This window comes from Haliaeetus albicilla, chromosome 4 (assembly GCF_947461875.1).
Source record: "Haliaeetus albicilla chromosome 4, bHalAlb1.1, whole genome shotgun sequence".
NCBI classification, from domain to species: domain Eukaryota; kingdom Metazoa; phylum Chordata; class Aves; order Accipitriformes; family Accipitridae; genus Haliaeetus; species Haliaeetus albicilla.
In genome coordinates, this window is record NC_091486.1 from 24578393 (window position 1) to 24598148 (window position 19756).

Consider the following 19756-nt stretch of genomic DNA (forward strand, 5'->3'; position numbering starts at 1 on the left):
GAGAATACCAAGGCTTTAGTGGTTTTGTGTCCCTGACAGTCAGTGTAGTAAGTTGGAACAAACTGCAAAAACTCTGAGTTATTTTCTGTAGCAGCCCGGCATTCAGAGAGACCCAGGACACAGAGACAGTAACTGCCACTACACACTGTTTCCTGCCCCCCTTCCTGTCCCCAGACTAGTTTTCTGGCCAAAGTTAATGATTCATAAGATTCTGCACTGATTTCACTGCGAGCTTCCACATTTGCATAAGTAAAAGCTTATGCAGCTTCTGTAGGGAGATTCTTAGTGAAATTGCAGCACAAAACACTGATATTATGTAATTATAGTAGTTCATCATAACTTCAATGAAATTGTTACTTTAAACTTGCTCTAAGTGGCTCACAATGGAACTTTTGTATGACACACCTACAAAACAAATGAGTTAATCACAATATGTGTCATTTTTAATTTTTCTCTTTCATTTTTCTTTCAGTCATTCTCTCTTTGTAATTAGCATGAAGACTATCCTTCAGTCAAAACTAGCCACCTGGAAAGTTTCAGCTTGTAATATGCAGCTTTTTTTGTGAATTATGAATGTGCAAAAAAAGAGACCTTTCTCCCCACACCCCCTTCCTTGCATAATTCAAATATGAATGAATGAATTTTATTCAGGCTTGCCAAAAAAAAATCATATTTCAGCTGATAACAAGCATGAAAAATTTCAGATGAAAGGGATTTTTTTTTAAAAAAGAATATTATGAGCATGGGAGAACAGCAGGTTAAGACGGAAGTCTCAGTGCAGCCTTAACTATAACAATTGCGAGCAAGCAAATACTATATCCAAGCACTAAATCTTGCTTTGTGCTGCCCTGGTGCACAGTAGTGGGGAGAGAATAGAATAATAAAAGCTGGTCCCCTTATGCAAACAGCAGGGCATAGCACTCAACAGAATACAAGAAGGTGAGCCTGCCTACTGTTCTGGCTTGCTAACCATATTCCCAAGGTCTGTGGGTTAGTTGTCACCTCTAGCTCCAGTCAGCTAGCAAATGTACTTCAAACACTAGCAAGGGGCACATTTTGGTCCTTTCCAGAAGAACATTTTACCAATTCATTGCCTCCAAATATACTGTTCTATTAAATAAAGTATTTGAAGGAAGTTCATATAAGCAACATGGTGGTTTAACAGGTCAAAAAGGGGATGGAATAGCTGCTAGATTTTTTTCTGATTAACTGTGTATTTTAAAAAATATAGAGCTGTGAAGGAGGTATATGCAAGACCTCACTTACCTTATTGCTTTTCAAGCAATGCAGGCAGAGATTTTGGCTCACACCAGTACCACTTTGAAAATGAACTATCACAAGAATGAAAGATTGCAATCCGGAACACATTTCTGCATCACATTTTCTCTTGTTCCTAACATGGCTCTGTTGATAAACCCAGCTCTCCTTTCCTACCTAGAAAACAGGATTAAAGAAACATTCATTTACTAACTGTTTATCAAAAAACTTCCCACTACTGTGTCTAAACAGTGGTGAGTACTTCAGTATTACCCTGCGGATTCACATTGATTAGAGGATCAACAGACAGGATTTGCAAGTGGCAAGCCTGGACATGAAAAATCCTTTTCTAGTCTGACATGAGTTGACTGTTGCAAGTTGAGTTTGGCAGTAAGTGACCAAAATTGAGTTGTCAGCATCCTCTTGCATAGTGGAAAAAGTTGTTGCTTTCTTGTGCAGATGCAAGAGTTTCTGTGGGAAAACAGAACATAATCACGGTTCTGAATGTCTCTGTGGATTGGTAATGTCCCTAATACATAGATCACTTGTGCAAATTCAGTCCCAGCTGGATGGGAAATTATTGAAAATGGTTGTTGTTTGATTGATATCAAATGAGTTGTCAGCTTGATTCAATGCCTCCAGGGCAGATGTCCACAGCATAATTGGCACCTGTCAGAAGCAAAGAATTCCTTGGTACAGAGTAACAACTACTCATGCAACCACCCAAAATAGTCCTTGCATGCCAGGGCTCAGAGAAGAAGGCAGGAAAAAACGGTTTCTACTTTTGGGCAGGATCTTTTATGCCATAAAGTCAGTAAGAGATTTGACATGACACTTGGTGCAAGCTTTTCCCTGGGATCCTGGCTAGATGCTATCAGCTGTCCTGCTGTTTGGTCAACTCTTTCCCTAAGAATTAGAAGAAAACGCACACATTTGGTTATTTGTTATTGTTGTCATGGTAAAAATATACTTATAAAGAATGGTTAAGAAAGAAATTTTTACGTATTTGCTTATTATAATGTGTTGTGAACAATTTTATTTTCCTATTCCTTGAGCAATTCTCCTCACAGCAATAACTTAACCATACAACTAGGGAATTAAGAGAGTGTCTTCTCAGCAAAAAAATAAGGCAAAGAAACAGCCAGGACCGACAGTACAACAGTGTCAGTATTACATTGTTTGCTAATAGTAAACAGTGACCTATTGTTTACCACATCCTGGATTAAAATGGATTTTTCCCTATAAGTCACCAAATAGCTGTCATATGGTTATTACTGCCTTTGACCGAGTGTGGTACAGCTAACGACAGGAATGAATTCAATTTCCCATCACCAATCTGTCAAGCTGGCCACCTTCTTCATGGAGCTGGTGCTTTGGGAGGTACCAGCTGAAGGGTTTTCCATTAAAATTCATTTTACTGTCTTCATCTAGTGCATGGCTCAACTTTCCTTCTTTCTTTTCATCTCTGTTTCTTCCTTTAGCTTATTTTTCATTATGCCTCCCTCCCCAATATACACACACTTTGCCTTTCATCTCTGTATGTATGCTATTCCAGCACTTGTCAGGCCCAGCAGGAGGGACATGGTAGCACCAAACAATATGATATGTTAGGTGGAAGAAAATATTATTATCAGTCACCTTAGAACAGTCATTTATTGTCAACCTTTAAAGAGGTCTGCTATGTTATTTATTTTATTATTCTGTATTAGGTACATGGTTTAATTTTACAGGCATTATTAATCACTAAAATATATTACACTTTCAGCCATGATGTTGACATTTTAAATGCATTCATCTTGCTTCTTTAAACAGAAACAATGGGCCTTCTGCACTGCCCTCCCTCCCCTCTAGTCAATAAATCCTTTCTATTGATTCAGGAAGTAACTCTAAGCCCTGTTTTATATTTTAAGTTCCACTAGACACATTCAGCCATATAATTTTGCTTAATAACAAATGAATCTTCTATTTTTGCTGGTTACTACATGTTTGGTTATCAAACTCAGCTTGAAAGTACTGGTTAGAAGAGCACAAAACCTATAATGGCAATGAGGCACCACGAGAGATTTCCTAAATGAATGTTACAATAAAATAAAGTATCTGTAAAAAGTGTGTGTGTGTGCACATGTATGTGTATAAAAAGCAGCCTCATCAGTAGATGAATGATAAATGAAAAATCCATCAGTGAGTATGGATTCCCTTGAGCCAGCCTGGATCAACAGACAATATGGATTTTTGATAATTCATAGCTTTGCCATTATTTATTCTCTCCTGAAATACCCATTGCAAATCTCAGAGAGATAATTAGAGAATTATCATATTGCTTAACTAAGTAGTGCAAATTGTATTATATTCTGTGTATCCCAACCCAGGGCAGTATCATTAGCGTTGTTTAATTGTTACAAATATAGTCATTGCATTTTAATAAGTTGCCTTCATAGTCAATATCTACCATCGACTATTTCTCTTCTCTTAATGTTCGTGGATAGGTTAGTTACCAGGTAATCTTACAGTTAATATATACCACAATGAGGCAAAATGTAAGAAAATGCAAAGGTCAAAACCATGTTTCTATTATGAAAAAAATGAATGATAATGACATAATTTTTTCAGCTCATCAGGTTCTTTGCTAAGTGCCTCTGTTATTGCCAGATCAGTAGTGTATAACAAAGAAGTGCTTTCTGTAGGCTGCTTCATTAGCCTGCCCTGTAGGACCTCACCTCAGACCTTTCACTAATCTGTTGGCCAGCTCAATAGCCTTGTTAGTTCTATTCACTTCTTCCTGGCAGCGGATTTTCTCAGCTGTAGCTCTCTCAAAGGCAGTGGTTAAGGCAGCCAGGATTGTGTCTAGTTCCTTCAAATAAAAACAGTAAGAAACAACTTTGGACATTGTAAGAACACATAAAAATATTTCTGCTGTCCCATTTTATATTTCAGAAAGTTAAATTACACAGTGCAAGAAAGGTGTAAACATTAACCATGCTCAGAATGTTGTCTAGGTCACGCTCCAAAGGTGGATTCAGGAAAACCTGGGGAAAAGATGTGACTGCTCTTCTGATTTCCCCCGCTTGTTCATAACAGCCTTCAAAATGAAATTACAAACTTGATCTTATATCAGTAAAAAAGGAATGTCGCCTTCTCCCAGAGGATTCTGAAATGAAGTGAAATATAATATATTTCTTATTATAGCTGTATATCCTCTACAGGAGATAAAAAACTTGCAATGATGGTTGTTTGGAAACTGAAGAGAACAGAAAGGTTTAAAGATGATAGATAAAATATTTGAAAATGCACAAGTCAGTGTCCTTTGCTGACTTTCAGTTAGACTATGCTTCCGAGTGCACAAACGGTTTCTGAAAATACAGCCTGACATCCCCAGCCACCTTAGATTTGGGAGCAAGCAGCTCAGTGTCTGGTCCATCAAAGCATTTAAGCACACAAACAGTCCCACTGGGTCAAAGCCTTAGTTATTCCCAGAGGGAGGAGTGGAAGATAATTCAGCATGGATGACTGAGCACGAGGACAAGGCAAGAATGACATGCACCTCAGGAGAGTTGCAAGCAAAGCACCCAAATGACTCTGAGCACAGAAGATGAACTGGCTGGGGAGCTGGTAAATGAAAGATCAGAAAGATGCTGTATTAGACCCCAACATGGTGAGGAGCTTGAGAAGAGGTGTCGTTGGGTGCATGTGGATAGAGTCAGCGGCTGGAGCCCGGGGCTGTCTGGGCAGCCAGCGAAACACACGTGGAAGAGGCGTGATCCCACCAGCAGCAAAGTCGACTTGGCAAATAGGTGTCCATGCAGCTCGACTGAACTCAGTGGTACTCCCCAGGGAAAGTCAGAGCTGAGCATGGCTTCTGGGAGAGGGCTGTGTTTTATCCCAGCTGTGCTGCTGCCGAGCTCTGTGCACCTTGAGGACGACCAAGGGATGTCACTGGGAATCTCCCTAGAGTAATGCTGAATGAGCGCCTCAAAGCCCCTTCTTGCTTCCTGCCTCGAGGACAGCATGAAGCAGTACTTGGTGCATTGTAGGACATAAAAAGGCACTGGATGATGGGACAGATAGATATTTCATTGGGAAGGTTTGGGAAAACAGAGTAAATTACAGAACAAACATTTCTAAACGGGGCCCAAAGATACCCTTTAAAGAAGGGCCCAGTAGGAGTTCTGCAGCACCCACCCAGCCTACAGGGATTCAGAAGCGAGCGGAGTGTGGGCACGTTACCTCCCGCCTTCGTGTGCCTCTGTGCAGGGTGAGAGCAGGCAGCACCTGTGTTAGAAACGTGTGCTGTCAGCAAGGCTGCGTGAGGCATGCCGACCGAATCCTGGCTCTCCTTCCTGCACAGGGAAGATCCAGGCACTGACTGGGAACTCGCCATGCATGAAGACAAGCATCTGCTATGGTCCCAAGGCATGTCATGTGGCTGCAGAGGCTGGGGATGTGGCCCAATTGTTTACCTGAAACTTAAAGGTGTTAGTGAGTGATAAATCATACTGGCAAATACCTTTGCTCTGTACAATGAATCATGCTGGAAATACCTCAGACAGAAAAAGATATTATAAATAATTGAATTTTAGAGGCCTCTGAAGTGACCAAAAAAAATTTAAAAAAATACATCTAGTGGTCCTGACTTTAAAGTTCTGGTCGTTGGGCCAACCAGGATTCCAGCTTTCCCCGAGATTTCTGTCTCCCACTGCAGTGCACTCCCACAAAGCTTGTTGCATGATATGTATATACATTGCCTACACACAAATGACAGCTGACAAATGGGTAGCAATAGGTCTGCAAGTGAGATCAAGGGCCAGCAGTTAGGCACTGAACCTAAGGGGAAGGAGAGAGAAGAAAGCGGAAAAGCTACCTGCTGTGCTGAGCATGGATGCTGCAGCTCTCATGGCGGGGAGCAGAACTTGCTTGAAGCTGGTTTTAGCAGGTTGTTCAGGAACTAGGAATGATTTTTTACTGCAGTTTTGGCTCTACTGAGCCAGACTGAAACACATTGTGCGCTACCCTACCCTCAGACCATTCAATGTTCAGCGAATCTTCTTGTAAAATAATAAAATAAAAAGGAGGTACCTGAAGCAAAAATGTAAATAGACAACAGAGACATAAAAGATATAGATATATAGAGATATATATGTGTGGTTAAACAATGGAAGAACAATCCCAGTTCATGCAGCTCAAACCCAGGACTTGTGAAAGGTGCCAGAGGCAGTGAAAGTGGTGGTGTGTGGACGGACATGAGCCACATGGGGAACTGGAAGTTGCCAGCTCCTCCACAAATTTTTTTCAAGGTTTTTATCATATGAAAGATTGCGTGCCAGGAAAGGTACATAGCTCACTATTGGGTACCACTTCTTCCCTCTCGTCTTTTTCTACCTCACTTACTTACGATATGAGCACCCCTTCTCAGTAGCCCTACTCAGCTGGCAAGTTATCTGGGATGTGGAACAGATTTGGGCAAGGACAGAGAGGCCAAACTGCAGGTGAAGAGGGAGCCACACAGCACTACTGCCTATTCAAATGGAAGCCCAGAACAATCAGGCCCTTAATGTGTTACAATCCATTTGACTATTCACATTTTTGACTTTCTGTAAATAATGTGCTAAATGGATAAAAGAAGATACCATTTTTCCTTCTTTCCCCTGAGTTACTGATAACAAGACAAGTTCCTTCCCTTACAGTTTGTGCATATAAATGTGATTAATGTAAAAAAAAAAAATTAAAGTGCCAAAATCTCTTTCTCTCTCTCCCTTTTTTTTAAAGCATTGCCCTTTTCAAAACAAGGGGAAATTCAGTATAGTTTCAGTGCCACAGTGATCAAACAGTGTCACATCACTATGGCAATTGCTGCCCAGGCCAGGAATACAGATCAGCTTTAATTGTGCAACGCCTTATTGCTGGTGCATGTCAATCAGAACCTATGAATTGAGAAAAATTTGCTCTGTTCATTCTGTTAAATGATGTATCCAATTAAACCTGTTAGAATTCATGATCTTCAGTCAAGGTTAAATGAAAGTAGTTACTCCTGTCAGCTAGGTGATTAAATGCTGCCTACATCAGGCACATTTATGTGCAAAATTAAAATTTTGGTATAAAGCATGAATCTTTATGCATGCCAGTTAATTATCTTGCGGTTCCTCCATTTATTAAATGCCCACTGCATTTCTTCTTAATCATCAGCTTCCTTTCAAAACTTATTTCATACTCTACATTATACCAAATTTCAATGTTTAAAATGAAATGCTTTCTCAATGAAAACTTCCTCTTTTCAAGGGTTTGGCTGTTGCTATGTTACTAAAGATGGTCATTAACAGTTTTTTGAGTCATTATGCAGAAGGTCTATTTGTGTTGTTTTGTTCGATTCTGAGAGAGCGTGATAGGAATCCCTCGAGTTGCTGCTGTCGGGCAGTTCCTCCTTCCCAGAACTATTTGACTTCTGCTGCACATCAGCCAACTTCAGCACACGACAAGGCAGCAGCCAAACTAACCGTGGTTGTGCTGCTTCTGCTTCCTCGCACAGGAAGGGAAGGGCAACGGGGCAGCGTACCACCACGGGGCGTGCGTGCCTGCAGCCGCCAGGCCCCTACTCCCCACTGTCCGCAGCAGCGGGGCCAGCAAATCCAGGCTGGACCTGGAGGTACCGGAGACATCACAGCCTCCAGGCAGGGCACCACCGATGCCCTACGCGGGGGGCTCAGAGCATCAGCCCCCTTCCTCCCGCCAGCCTTCAGAGCTGTATCTGTATTCCCTCTGGTTTGGCAATGTGATGTGTCCTGTCTGCCCCAGGCAGCTACCATGTTGCAATATCATATTTTAATTAGAAGAAAAATTATGTGTTGCATGCTTGAATTAAATTAAATTGCATATTTATATTTATAAGACACAGTATTGGCAGGATTTAAATGCTATATGAATTGAAGAACCAGAACACAGGTGTATTATAGTGATTTGTAGCTGAAACGTTTGCTAGAAATACATACAAAGCAGAGCAGTACCAAATGCTAATTTAGTACCCTAAGACAACACTCCGTGCGCTTGCAAGCACAATTTCACGTATTCCATGTGAGCATTTATTCCCTTTCATTATGAAAAGGTATTAAGAACCTTTGTTACAAACAAGCAACATAAAAAATATGTCATACCACTTCACGACTACTAATGAATAATATCATTTAAAACAGACTGGGAAATAAACTAGTATAACACATTCTACTAAACTAGTACTATAAATATGCACAAGGTTGTTATTAAAGATAAATGCACACAGTAATTTTCTACTTGTAGGTTTTACAGGTATAATTTTGAATCATACAGTATTTTTTCAAACACATCACAAGGATGGAAACTAACAGAAAGACTGACTGGCAGCGATTCCTTGCGACCAATATGTGATGTCTCCATCTATCTTTGAGGGCCCACATAAATTATATCGCGGTCGTGTAAACCTTCAAGATGGGTGATGCGATTAACTTGTTCAGGGTCACAACAGGGAGTGTCTCATCATAAGGGTTTTACACCTGTGGCATTGCCGTACAGCGGCCGCACTTTGCAGAGATCCCGCACGTGCCGGCGGGTGCCCTGGTGCTCTGCCAGCGCGGGCAGGAGGGCTGTGGGCAGGTCAACCTCAGCTTCACGTTTCTGAGGGGCAGCTCCTTTTCTCTTTACTGTCTGTACCTTTCAGGGTGTCCAAAGTTGAGAGATCTGTTCCGCAGCGTGCGAAGGCACAACTGTCACGCACACAACTGTGGCTAAGCCTGTGAGCCTCCCTGGGAAATGACGGCACAGTAAGCAGCGGTGACTGCTCCAGCCTTCCCTTCCCAGCCGGCAGCGGGCTCTGCTCCAGGCCCCGGGGAAGCGGCAGCAGACAAAAGACCCGTCCTCTCCTGCTCCCCTATCAGCTGCAAATAATGGACTTCTCTTTCCTGGCAGCTGCGGAGAAAAACACAGATATTTTTTCCTTTTTTGTTCAGCAAATATAAGCTGTAAGTTAAAGTCCAATATCTTTAGCTACCTCAACAAAAGAGGAAAGAAGGGAATCCTCGCGCTCACAGAGAATAATTCCTTGGGGGCTCTGGCAGGAGACGGCGACGCACCAGGGAAGGTAGTTGGAGAATAAGCCTCTTTTTGCAGGTTTCTGGGATGTGTATTGCTGAACCGCTTCAACTCGCTTGGACCATCTAGAACTTGTATTTAATTTCTATTCTTCTTTCTCTACATGTTTGTACTTTCACTCCAGTCCTCCAAAACCAGATATTATAAGCTGTGAACCCCAGGCCCAATGTGCCTTAATGTTACCCCATGAAACAATACTGTCAGGACAATTTATTTCTGCTCAAAACAATTTCCCCACCTTAAAATTGTGATTGTTAGGTTAACATCCCATTGAGATGAGAGAAGAAAAGAGCTGCAGTTTCAGGTTGCGTCTAAAATTTTGAGGAAGGCAAGCTGCTCTGATTTATCCTTGGCATACTGTTTTACATCCGTAAGAGCAAAAAACTTCTTTTTAGTGGCAGATTAAATTGTGCAGAAACTGACTGACACTGATAAGGCAAACACTGCAGTCCACTTAAACAGGCTGAGAGTTGCACATCAAAGACTGCTTGGCCACAAGAATATAAGTGTGTACACACACGCTCTCTGGTGTATTTGATTTCATAAGCAATTTTATCTTTGATATGCATATAAAGCAATATAAAAAATAAAATTGGCATGGAATTACATATTTTTAGTAGATAGATTTACAAAGAACTTGTGGTTTAGATTATAGTCATTTTCAGGAAACTTACTGAGAAAGTAATTAAGTGTATTTTATCCATTAATTCATATTTTTTTGTTTTGCATTGTGCTACTGAAACAAATCTAAAAACTGTGGAATAGAAGGAATTTTTTTTTTTTACTGAATATTATAAATGAATAGAACAAGGGTTGTTAATGTTTGTCATTTTCCTTATCTGTACACATGAATATGTTATATGCTCATTTCCATTGCAAATGGAACATCAGAATGATCATTGCAAACTGAAATATACTGTACATTTCCTTTCTTCATTTCTTTGAAAATACCACTGACAAAAATAATCAATTGCTAGTATTCTTGTACTAAAGCTTTGCAACTCAATGAAAATTGAATGAATTAATGGTGTCCATCCAGAATAAAGCAGGCAACATACTCTGGAGGGTCATTATTATTCACTGCTGAAACAAAGTCAGCTTATGGAGCCCTGAACCATGACTGGGCAACTGTGCAAGACAAACATGCAGTCACCCTGTTTCTTGCACAATTTTCCTCCACCTTCCTCACATTTAATAAAACTAATTGAAGGCTGAGAGGAGATGTGACATCAGTGAGTAAATACTGAAGAAGGAAAAGAACTATTTGAGGTAAAGGACAAGGTTGTCACAAGAACAAACCTGTATAAAATGGCTGTGAATATATTTAGAGTGACAGTTAGGAGGTTTCTATTCATCTAACAGTGAGGTTCTGGAGTAGCATTCCTATAGGAGACATGGGGCACAAGAAACCTCCCAGGGTTTAAGGAGAGACTCAGTCTGTTTGGGAAAGAGCTTATAGGCTTTAGCTTTCTATCTACTACTCTGTGTTTACTTTGCAAAGTACAGTAAAGTCTCCTTCTTGTTTGGCCCTATAGTCTTCCAAAGTGTATTAATTAATGAAAAAAATACAGTGAGAGATAGTGCCTAGCCCAAAGTATTTTTTTTCCATCATAGAAAACAGAACCAAAGGAAGAAAGAGCTGTAAGAGCAGACATCAACTCTAAGCTTAGAATGACATTTGAAGATACAGTAAAAAAACTACTCAAGATGGAAGGAGGACTGGTACTCTTCACATAAAATGAGGCTCTGTTGGCCAGAAAACGAAAAATATGTAGAATAAATACACAGGAATAAAACCACATGATGAATATATAACAGGAAGGTAAACCACACCCTTCTGAAGTGAGGGGAACCAATATCCATGTATGCTTGGTCTTACTGCTAATGGGACACCGGGGTCATACCCTGAAAACCCTTACTTATGCAAGTAATCCCACTAAAATCAATGGGAACCCATGACTGTAATGACTGCTTCCTTGTCTCCGCTAGGGATTGCAAGGTCAGGTCCATTTTCTGTGCAATATTGGATGAATGCTGGAAAATCAATATCTCTATTGAGACTTCTTCTTTTGGAGTAAAAATAAACCTGGATCATTTTGAGTTCAAATGTTCATTGTTCCTGGGTGTTTTTATAAATTCCTTTTGAAAGCAAAATGGTCAAATCAAAATGGAGTGAAATGCTCACCTTTTTGGTGTGTTTTACAGCTTATTGTTATAACTAGCTTTGTAATGCCATAAAGGTTAAAGGCATCTTCGTAGTTTCTTTGTATTTATTCTCTATCAGTTAAAATAGACATAAGCTCAAGGTCACTGTTTTATAATATTTTGGTTTTAGCAATTCCCTCTATTCAAATAACTCAGGGCTGAGGGATGGGTGGGGGGAAAGAGAACACCACAGTCTGTTGTTTCAGGAATTTTGCTATATTATGGAAAATTTGTTGGTCTTTTTGCCATAGAAAATTCAAAGGAAGGAGTTTCTTTATAATAAAAAGATTTCAGTGCAGTCATAGAGATATAACTCGTTGTGGAGCATTGCTTTGGTACCATGGGAAAAAAATTACTCAGTTCTGTTCACATTACAGGTTATTACTGTACTTCAATCCCTATGGAGCACCTTAAACTATTATTTTGTTTAAAATGCCTAAACCTAGCTTGGTATTTTTATTCTTAGCTTACTACTAATCTACAATTACATCTACTTGTAATTGTGTCCAAATTGAATTTTCATACTGAAATATGTTAAATCCTTGTGTTTGGTTGCCTTATACTTCAATTGTGGTGGGTCAAAAGGAAACTATGATTAATCCAAGGCATACAAACAAACTATTTTAAGGATTTTCTAATAGCTTCAGGCTGTTCTGCAGCAATGGCAAGCCCTTGTTGGCTTGAATGAAAGTTTAAGACCCACTTCATTATGTTGGAGATGTGAAGTGATCAGCTTCATGTCTGGCATGAACAGTAGACTGGGGTAGAATTCAAACAGTGGTTACAAAAGAGATCATCTCACGGAAAATAACAGCTAATTCCTTTGACCTTGGTTATTATCAAAATACCTTAGAAATGTAAAGTCCACCTGTTAAGAAGCCAATGAATAGGAATTGGTGTGCTTTCTCTCAGAGAGAGTTCCTTAAAATTTTGAGGAAATACATCCCAAATCCATTCTGCATCCACAGAACCCTAGACCTGACACATTTGGTTGACCCAGCTCAAATATTTTTCCCAAGGAATTTTATTTACCAAGTATTAATGGAAGGATCGGTTCTCTTTCAGTCCAGCTTAATGGGAATTTTGGATGATCAAGAAATAAAACTGTTTTGATGCCCAGGGTTCAGCTAAGGCAATCATGTTGTTCCTGGGACCAATACAAAAGTATGGACTTATCCTAGAATTCCAGCTCAGCTGGATTTATTGGCATGCTGGGGAGCAAATCCGAGGATGTGTTCAGTGCTCACTCCCTTTTACCCACCTCTGCACAGCTTGTTTCCCACCCGCTGTGTGACACATTAGCCATAACTTCTTCCACTCTTGCACCACTGAACAAGTGACTAGTTTGGCTCTATGACTGCTAACAACATTATTGAAAAAGCAATGCTCCGCAATGTATAACAATAAGCTGTTGTAACACATATTTACCGCATAACGTGTGCTTTTCAGATACACCACGCTTGTGGTTTTTTTCGGACCCGTATTACTCACACGTATTTATTAGCACTAACATTCTTAATAGTACAAAAAAATGTAATTGAAGATCCAGGAGAACAATTAGGACAGTAAAATCCTCGCACGAGCACAGCACAATGCTACAGCAAGTGATCACCAGTGTCTTCATTGTGTGCCCTGCTTTACTTCATTACCTGGTTGTTGTATTATTAATGCAAAAAAGGCTAACCCAGAACCCAAAGCAGTGGCAACATTATACAGTCTGTTTTTTAACTAACTGTGCTGGCTACTGTATAAGAATAAAAATACTCCAGTTCTTGGAAAACTATAAAAATTAGGCATCAAAACAGGTCAGATGCTTACATATATCTTTTTGATGTGCTCATATGATAGGAGAGTAGATTGATAAAGGACAGAAGAAATGCTAAATATGCACCCTGACAAACAGTGAAAAATTAAGTATTGTAACTAACATTAATTACACTCTAGTAAGATGAATAGGCTGCTCATCGTTAATGAGAATGTACACCTTTGTCTAAGTTTCACATCTACCTGTGATGAATGTGCTAATGGTGATAAAATACATCATAGTAACATTTGAATTAACAGCACACTAATAGATTGACATACAAGTATGAATAAAGCATTTAATCATAAACATTGTACCACACCCAACAGCAAATTTTCTTTTTTGCATATATATCAAGCAAAATGGATAAACATTACAATCTTATTTTAGTTTATGCTGAGATAATCTAATAGTATTACCTCATACTATCCCAATATTTGTAATCCAGATTATTAGATACTTACACGGTGGGTTTTGGGAGGTATTCAGGCAGTGTAATTAAACAGTAAGGGGGACTTCTGAATAGAAAGGGTGGGGCTTCATCTCAGTGCAGACTACCCACTGACTCTTGCCCATGTGGCAGGGATGGACTATTCAAGCAATCTTCATGATGGGTTGACTCCAATGCCTGTTGAAGGGTTGACTTTAATTCACGCTTCATGGAAATCAAAGCAAGCCCACTAGTCTACAATGCTTATCTCTATCTTTGGTAGCCTTTCTTTCCTGCGTTTCCAGTGCCTTTTTCGTGGCAGAGAGGCACAGCGGTGATTGAGCCGGGCATACAGTGCGGATGGCCGACGCTGCCTTCTGTGCCTGCAGAGCACAGAGCCGCAGGCAGTCGCGGCCTCCCCGTTTCGGAGGAGCTGGGATGGGCGGCTGCCAGGCCGTGCCCTGTGCCTCCACGGGAGCCCTGTGGTGAAGCCCCAGGCGGCCATGTCAGACCACTCCCACCGGACTGGTGCCCATTGCCCTCTGCGTGGCTCCTGAGGCACCTGGGCCGGGAAACTACTTCTGTTTCTCTGGGAAGGGCCACCTTGCAACACAGCTACGTTACCTAATGCCGCCACTAAGAAAGCACATGGAAATGCTTGTGCTTTGTTATGGGTCTCAGCCAGGCACGAGCAGATACTCCCAGCTGAGGAGCTATTCGAGGCAGCTGGAAGTGAAAATTCGTACGCTGCTCCAGCCAGATTCACAGGACAACATCTCGCTGTTCTCCCCTGGTAGAAGAGACTTTGGTCCTTTGGCTGACAAGTGATTTACGTTGGGCACGGAGCCAGAGCGCACAGGCACTAACTGGCACAAGCTTTCCTCCTTGCCCAGGGCCAAAGCTCCAAGCGCGGCTGGGAAGGAAGAGGGCTGCATTTCAGTGCTCAACTCCTTCTCTCATGCGCCATTCCCAAAGTCTCCACTTCAGTGAAGAGCTTGGCAGGCAATGATGAGAAAGCAAAGGGAAGAAGAAGAGCAGGAGGAACCTGCGGGCTCAGTAGTAGCAAGTACGGCTCTGCCACAGGTAAGACTAACAAACGGTATAAAGACCAGCTGTAATTCACAGAACAAACATTGTGAATTAGTTAAACATTGCCAAGAGGGAATTGCTTTAGCCTAATAGCTTCCTGAAGATCATTCAAACAGTGCAAGCTCATCAGCGGATTTTTAATGCAATTAAGCAGATGGTTTAAAATACTTTAATTACTGCCAGGGCTCACCTAGGCTGCACAGTAGATGACACTGGACCTGTGCACTGCCTGTTATAAAATGCTGTTATAAAATCCTAAGAGACAGTATACAAGCAATGTACACTACTCAAGCACAATTCATCCATCTGCACGGACCACAAAAAGGCTCTGCAGAAGGTCAGCGGGCTTATGGACACAAATGAAAAATCGTGCCTGCTGCCATTCTTGTAAACTGCACTGTGCCAAGACAACCTGCGCTGATTATCAGCTGGGGGAAGCGACCGCAGTATCCCGGGGGAAGGAAGTCCCCACATGCAGAACAAGGCATGCACACGTGGCCAAAGCACTTCAGTCTACCTTTCCTCTTCTCTCTAAACTGACATGTCTCCAGGAAAACTGAAAGTCTTGAAAACTAATGTAGGGATTTCAAACCGTTTATATGTTTTATACTATTCTACTGAGCACAAACAAGCAAGGCAGCAATATAATCCAGTGTGCCTGTTCTGGTAGCTGCCATACTCACATTGAAAACATATGTTTTATTCTTTCTTTGTTGCACTAAATGGTACATTACCCTAGTGCTGTTTTCCTTTGCATTCCAGCTGACCACTTATTGATTAGAGGAACACTTCTGAGCTTCTCCCTCCCATGCAATAATCTTTATAATTTCACATTTCTAAATGCTAAAAGTGCACTAATGCAAGTGGGAAGAGTTTCCTCTGCTATTTCACATACTTAAGGAGAAGATGTTATTGATTCATATGCTCTGCTCTGAAAGTGCTTTGCGAAGGCCATAAGTATTATTATTTTCATTTTAGCAAGCAGGAAAATGGCACACAGATTGCCCAAGGTCACTCTGCAGATCAGTGAGAGAACCAGGATTAAATTCAGATCTTCTGGGTCCCCATGCAGAGACTATTCTGCTGAGCTATTTTTGGAAGGTCAGAACAACCCTCCAAATGAAGCCTGGCCATGATACACAACCCATTCTTACAGTATAAAAATAAGTTATGACATTCAAAACATTTTTTCTCTAGTATCTTTTAATGGCTATAGGCATGAAATGAGTTCTTTGTGTTAACAAAAGAAGAGCTGAAAGAAACGAAATTTTAAAATTTCGAGCTGAAGAAGTTTACACCCATTTAACTCCTACCTCCTGGACTCTAATGATGTTAACAACCGAAGCACTGTGTGTAGCTGCAGCTGAAATTTTGCTCACACAAATTTTGAGTTGAACCCTGGGTCACAGAGATACTCTTCTTTTACAGTTTTAACAATAACTGCAGAAATGTATTCCTTATCAAAATGAATATGCTTTTGCAGAAATCCATCTATATCAGCTTGATAAGTTGTGGATCAGTACCAGCAATGGTAGAAAATGGTTCAAATCTGCTTTTCACATATATTTTGAATGTTAGTTTGGATATTTCTTCTGACACTAAATTTGTTCTTTCCAAAGCTTCCCTGTACTGAAGTTTATTGTGACCTGAAAATACAAGTCTGTCTTTACCAATAAGTTGTCTCCCACTCTTTTTCCATATCTCCCTCATGGTAAGCACAGTATCCTGAGGTTTAGCTAGTGAAACCTAAAAAATGTATTAGTACAGAGAAAATTACATAAGTGACCTCACATACATAGGAAGCAAAATATAGTTCACAAATTTCATTATTTTGTTATGTTTGTTAAAAAGAAAAAAGTAATTACAAATTCTAAAGGACAATTTGGGGGAATATCGCAGTTTTACCTCAGTAAGACTGTCAATATATAGCATGTAACACTCAGTTCTGGCCTTTACTTTGCATGAACAACTCCCACTGACGTCAGTATGTTCAGACTGACTGCAGGATACTATTTTCCCATGGCTCCTATTGCTATTTTCAAATGGATAATGCTGTTTTTCTAAGCCCACAGTTTTGAGTATCTTTAGTATTAGGCATGACCTTTTTATGCAGGCTTGTTCTCTGATCTCAACAAGTCTTCTGGGTAATTTAGCAATTTGCTAACAGCAGCCTCATAAAGAAAAATAACACAAAGCTTTCATTCTACATGCAAACTATGCAAATATTGTATATCTCAATAATGTGTTTTGCATTCACTGTTTTAAATGTCTGTGATCCCGGGGATATTCTAGCTGTTCCAGAATATGGGAAACAATTAATCTCTGGAGACAAAGATTATTTAATTGGACTAATGACTGATTTACTAACACGAACTCCACTTGAAATGTGCAGTAATTTATTTGTTTTATTTACCAGGGACTGTTGTTTTTCTGAAATACATCAGTAAGAAACCAAAGTAACAAAATATTTTAGATTCATTACTTTGCAGAAATGTAACTTTTAAATTTTTAATCTAAATGAGGTATTAACTCCAGTGGGTCAACCATTACCTTAATTTTAAGCAACAACTTGATTTGTCTTGTTTTCTTCATTGATCAATAGATCAAACTGGGTCTTCCAAGTAGTGGCATGAATTATCCCTGGGATAGAAATGATTACAAAACTATTCATGATTAATAACTTAGGATAAACTAAAGCAGTAGTCAAGTATGATCTTCACACATAGGGTTTCCTGACATGCTTTGTATTCTCACATGGGACTTCTGCTGAAGGATGTCTGTGCAGCCCTGCACAGACACTGCCTTAAAGCATACTGGAAGACAGACAGCTAGAAACCCCATACCCCTCTGAAGCTTTCAGCAGTTTTATGATCTGCTAGGATAGTCAATTATTTTACTTTTTAATTTCAGTATGTTGTTACTTTGTATGGCCATCAATAAATTTGCAGTCACTCGTTTTATTGGAAGACTGGGGTTGTACTCTCAAAGATAGGGAGAGTGACATCTGCAGAGGTTGAAACCTAAACACGTGTTCCCCCATATCCCTGTCTCAAACAATTTTAAACCAGTAAGGACCAAGGCCTTTGATTGTCCATCGCACCAATGGGGACAGAGCAATCTGCAAAGTGTGTATCGGTATCTTCTTCACCCCAGAACTGTCAACCATATTTTTGTAATTTCTCTGTCCTTTACAGCACCACCAAATTAAAGAGAGGCATAGGTAGTACACTTACTTCCTAACTCGGAACAGAATTTTGCAGTCTACTATGATGGGAAGTGTGTCTTCTTCCTGACGTGTACTTTGAACATTTTTTACTTACACTTACCAATCATTCAACTTTAGATAACCTGGGCTACGCAGTGCATAACTGGAGAAAAGAGCAGATACTGGAGGCTGGAACATAGCCTTGACGCTGTAAGCCTGCTATACTATGATTGCAGTATTGCTGCTGGGGACTGTCACAACACCACTCACAATAACGGTTACTTCACCCACCTGAAGGCATCTGGTGCGTCATCTAGTCTTGTTCTCAGCCTAACCCGTCGGCAGGGGTTGTGCAATTACACTGCTCGTGGCAATTAGAAAAGAAATCCATAATATTTTTCCTCCCATCAAATCTTCTGAAAATGTTCACACTTTCCCTTTCAGGGATGTGGGGCACAAAGGAAATTCTTTATCTTCTAGGAAATTTAGTATCTATATGTTAAAGATCCATTTAGCGTTAATGAAAAAATTCTTTTTCTCTCCACAATTAACAGCTATTGGTATATAACAACTGTAAGGCTTTGGAACCTTACTCTCTATTCTGTATCTCATCAGAGCTACTACAGAATGACTGAGGATTAGAACCTTACACAGAGTAGGTAGGATTCAATCTACCCCTGCCATCCCATGAAGCAACGCTTCAACTTTAAAATGTGCTGGTGCTTAACTGGGCCTCAGAGCTTGCAAGAGTTGCAAAGGATGCAATGTTGAAACTGAACCTTTGGTGCCTGACACTATCCGGTACATGAAATTCATCAGCATGATAAGTGTTCCCCTCATGCAGTATCAATAGCCATCTTTCTTATGTGGTATGAAATTAATCCTTCACTTGAAGCAACTTTCTCTTGGTCACTATATCTTATTTCTTGGTGACAAATGAACAGGATGTGCCACAGAGGAATCTAGCACAAAGGAGATGAGGCAATGTAAACAGGCATGCTGTAAACCTCCCACTGCCTCTTTGGCATTTCAGCACTGCTGTCACCAGCTGCTCAGCAGAATGATAAAAGTTAGTAGTCCCAAGCCTCAAGCAAAGCAAACAGGAGCTTTTTTCCCTTTTCACACATGGGCATTATTTGGGAATTGCAGGCCTCCAAGGCACAGCAAGAACGTGGTACGCTGTTGGGTAGGTGTTGGCTCCTCTTACAACTGCCTACCTAAAGTACATCGCACCAAGCAAGACTGAACACTCCGAGTTTTCAGCCTGTGGTTGTCTGATGTAGTCCAGTCCAAGCAAGCCTGATAATGACAGCCCTCTCAAGAGCTGTCACAGAGTTGCATTAATAGTACACATTAGACTGAAATTTCTGAAGCTTCTTCAGGGAAAGATTTTCTGTGGCATCCATCTGGGGAATCTGGGTTTTTGACATATATCTTGGAGCCTTTATGTTTCCTAAAAACATACTGACATTTAAGAAGTGTATTCTTTGGCAATGTTTAAATACATCACATTTTGCAGAAATAAGATGGCAAAGGGGCTTGCAATTAACTTGGGAACATTTTTTGGAATTTGACAAGCTCCTGCCATTTCTGTGATCTTTGATATTTTCTTGAAATATCACTAGAAAACCTATGCCTAGCAATAAAATCTCAT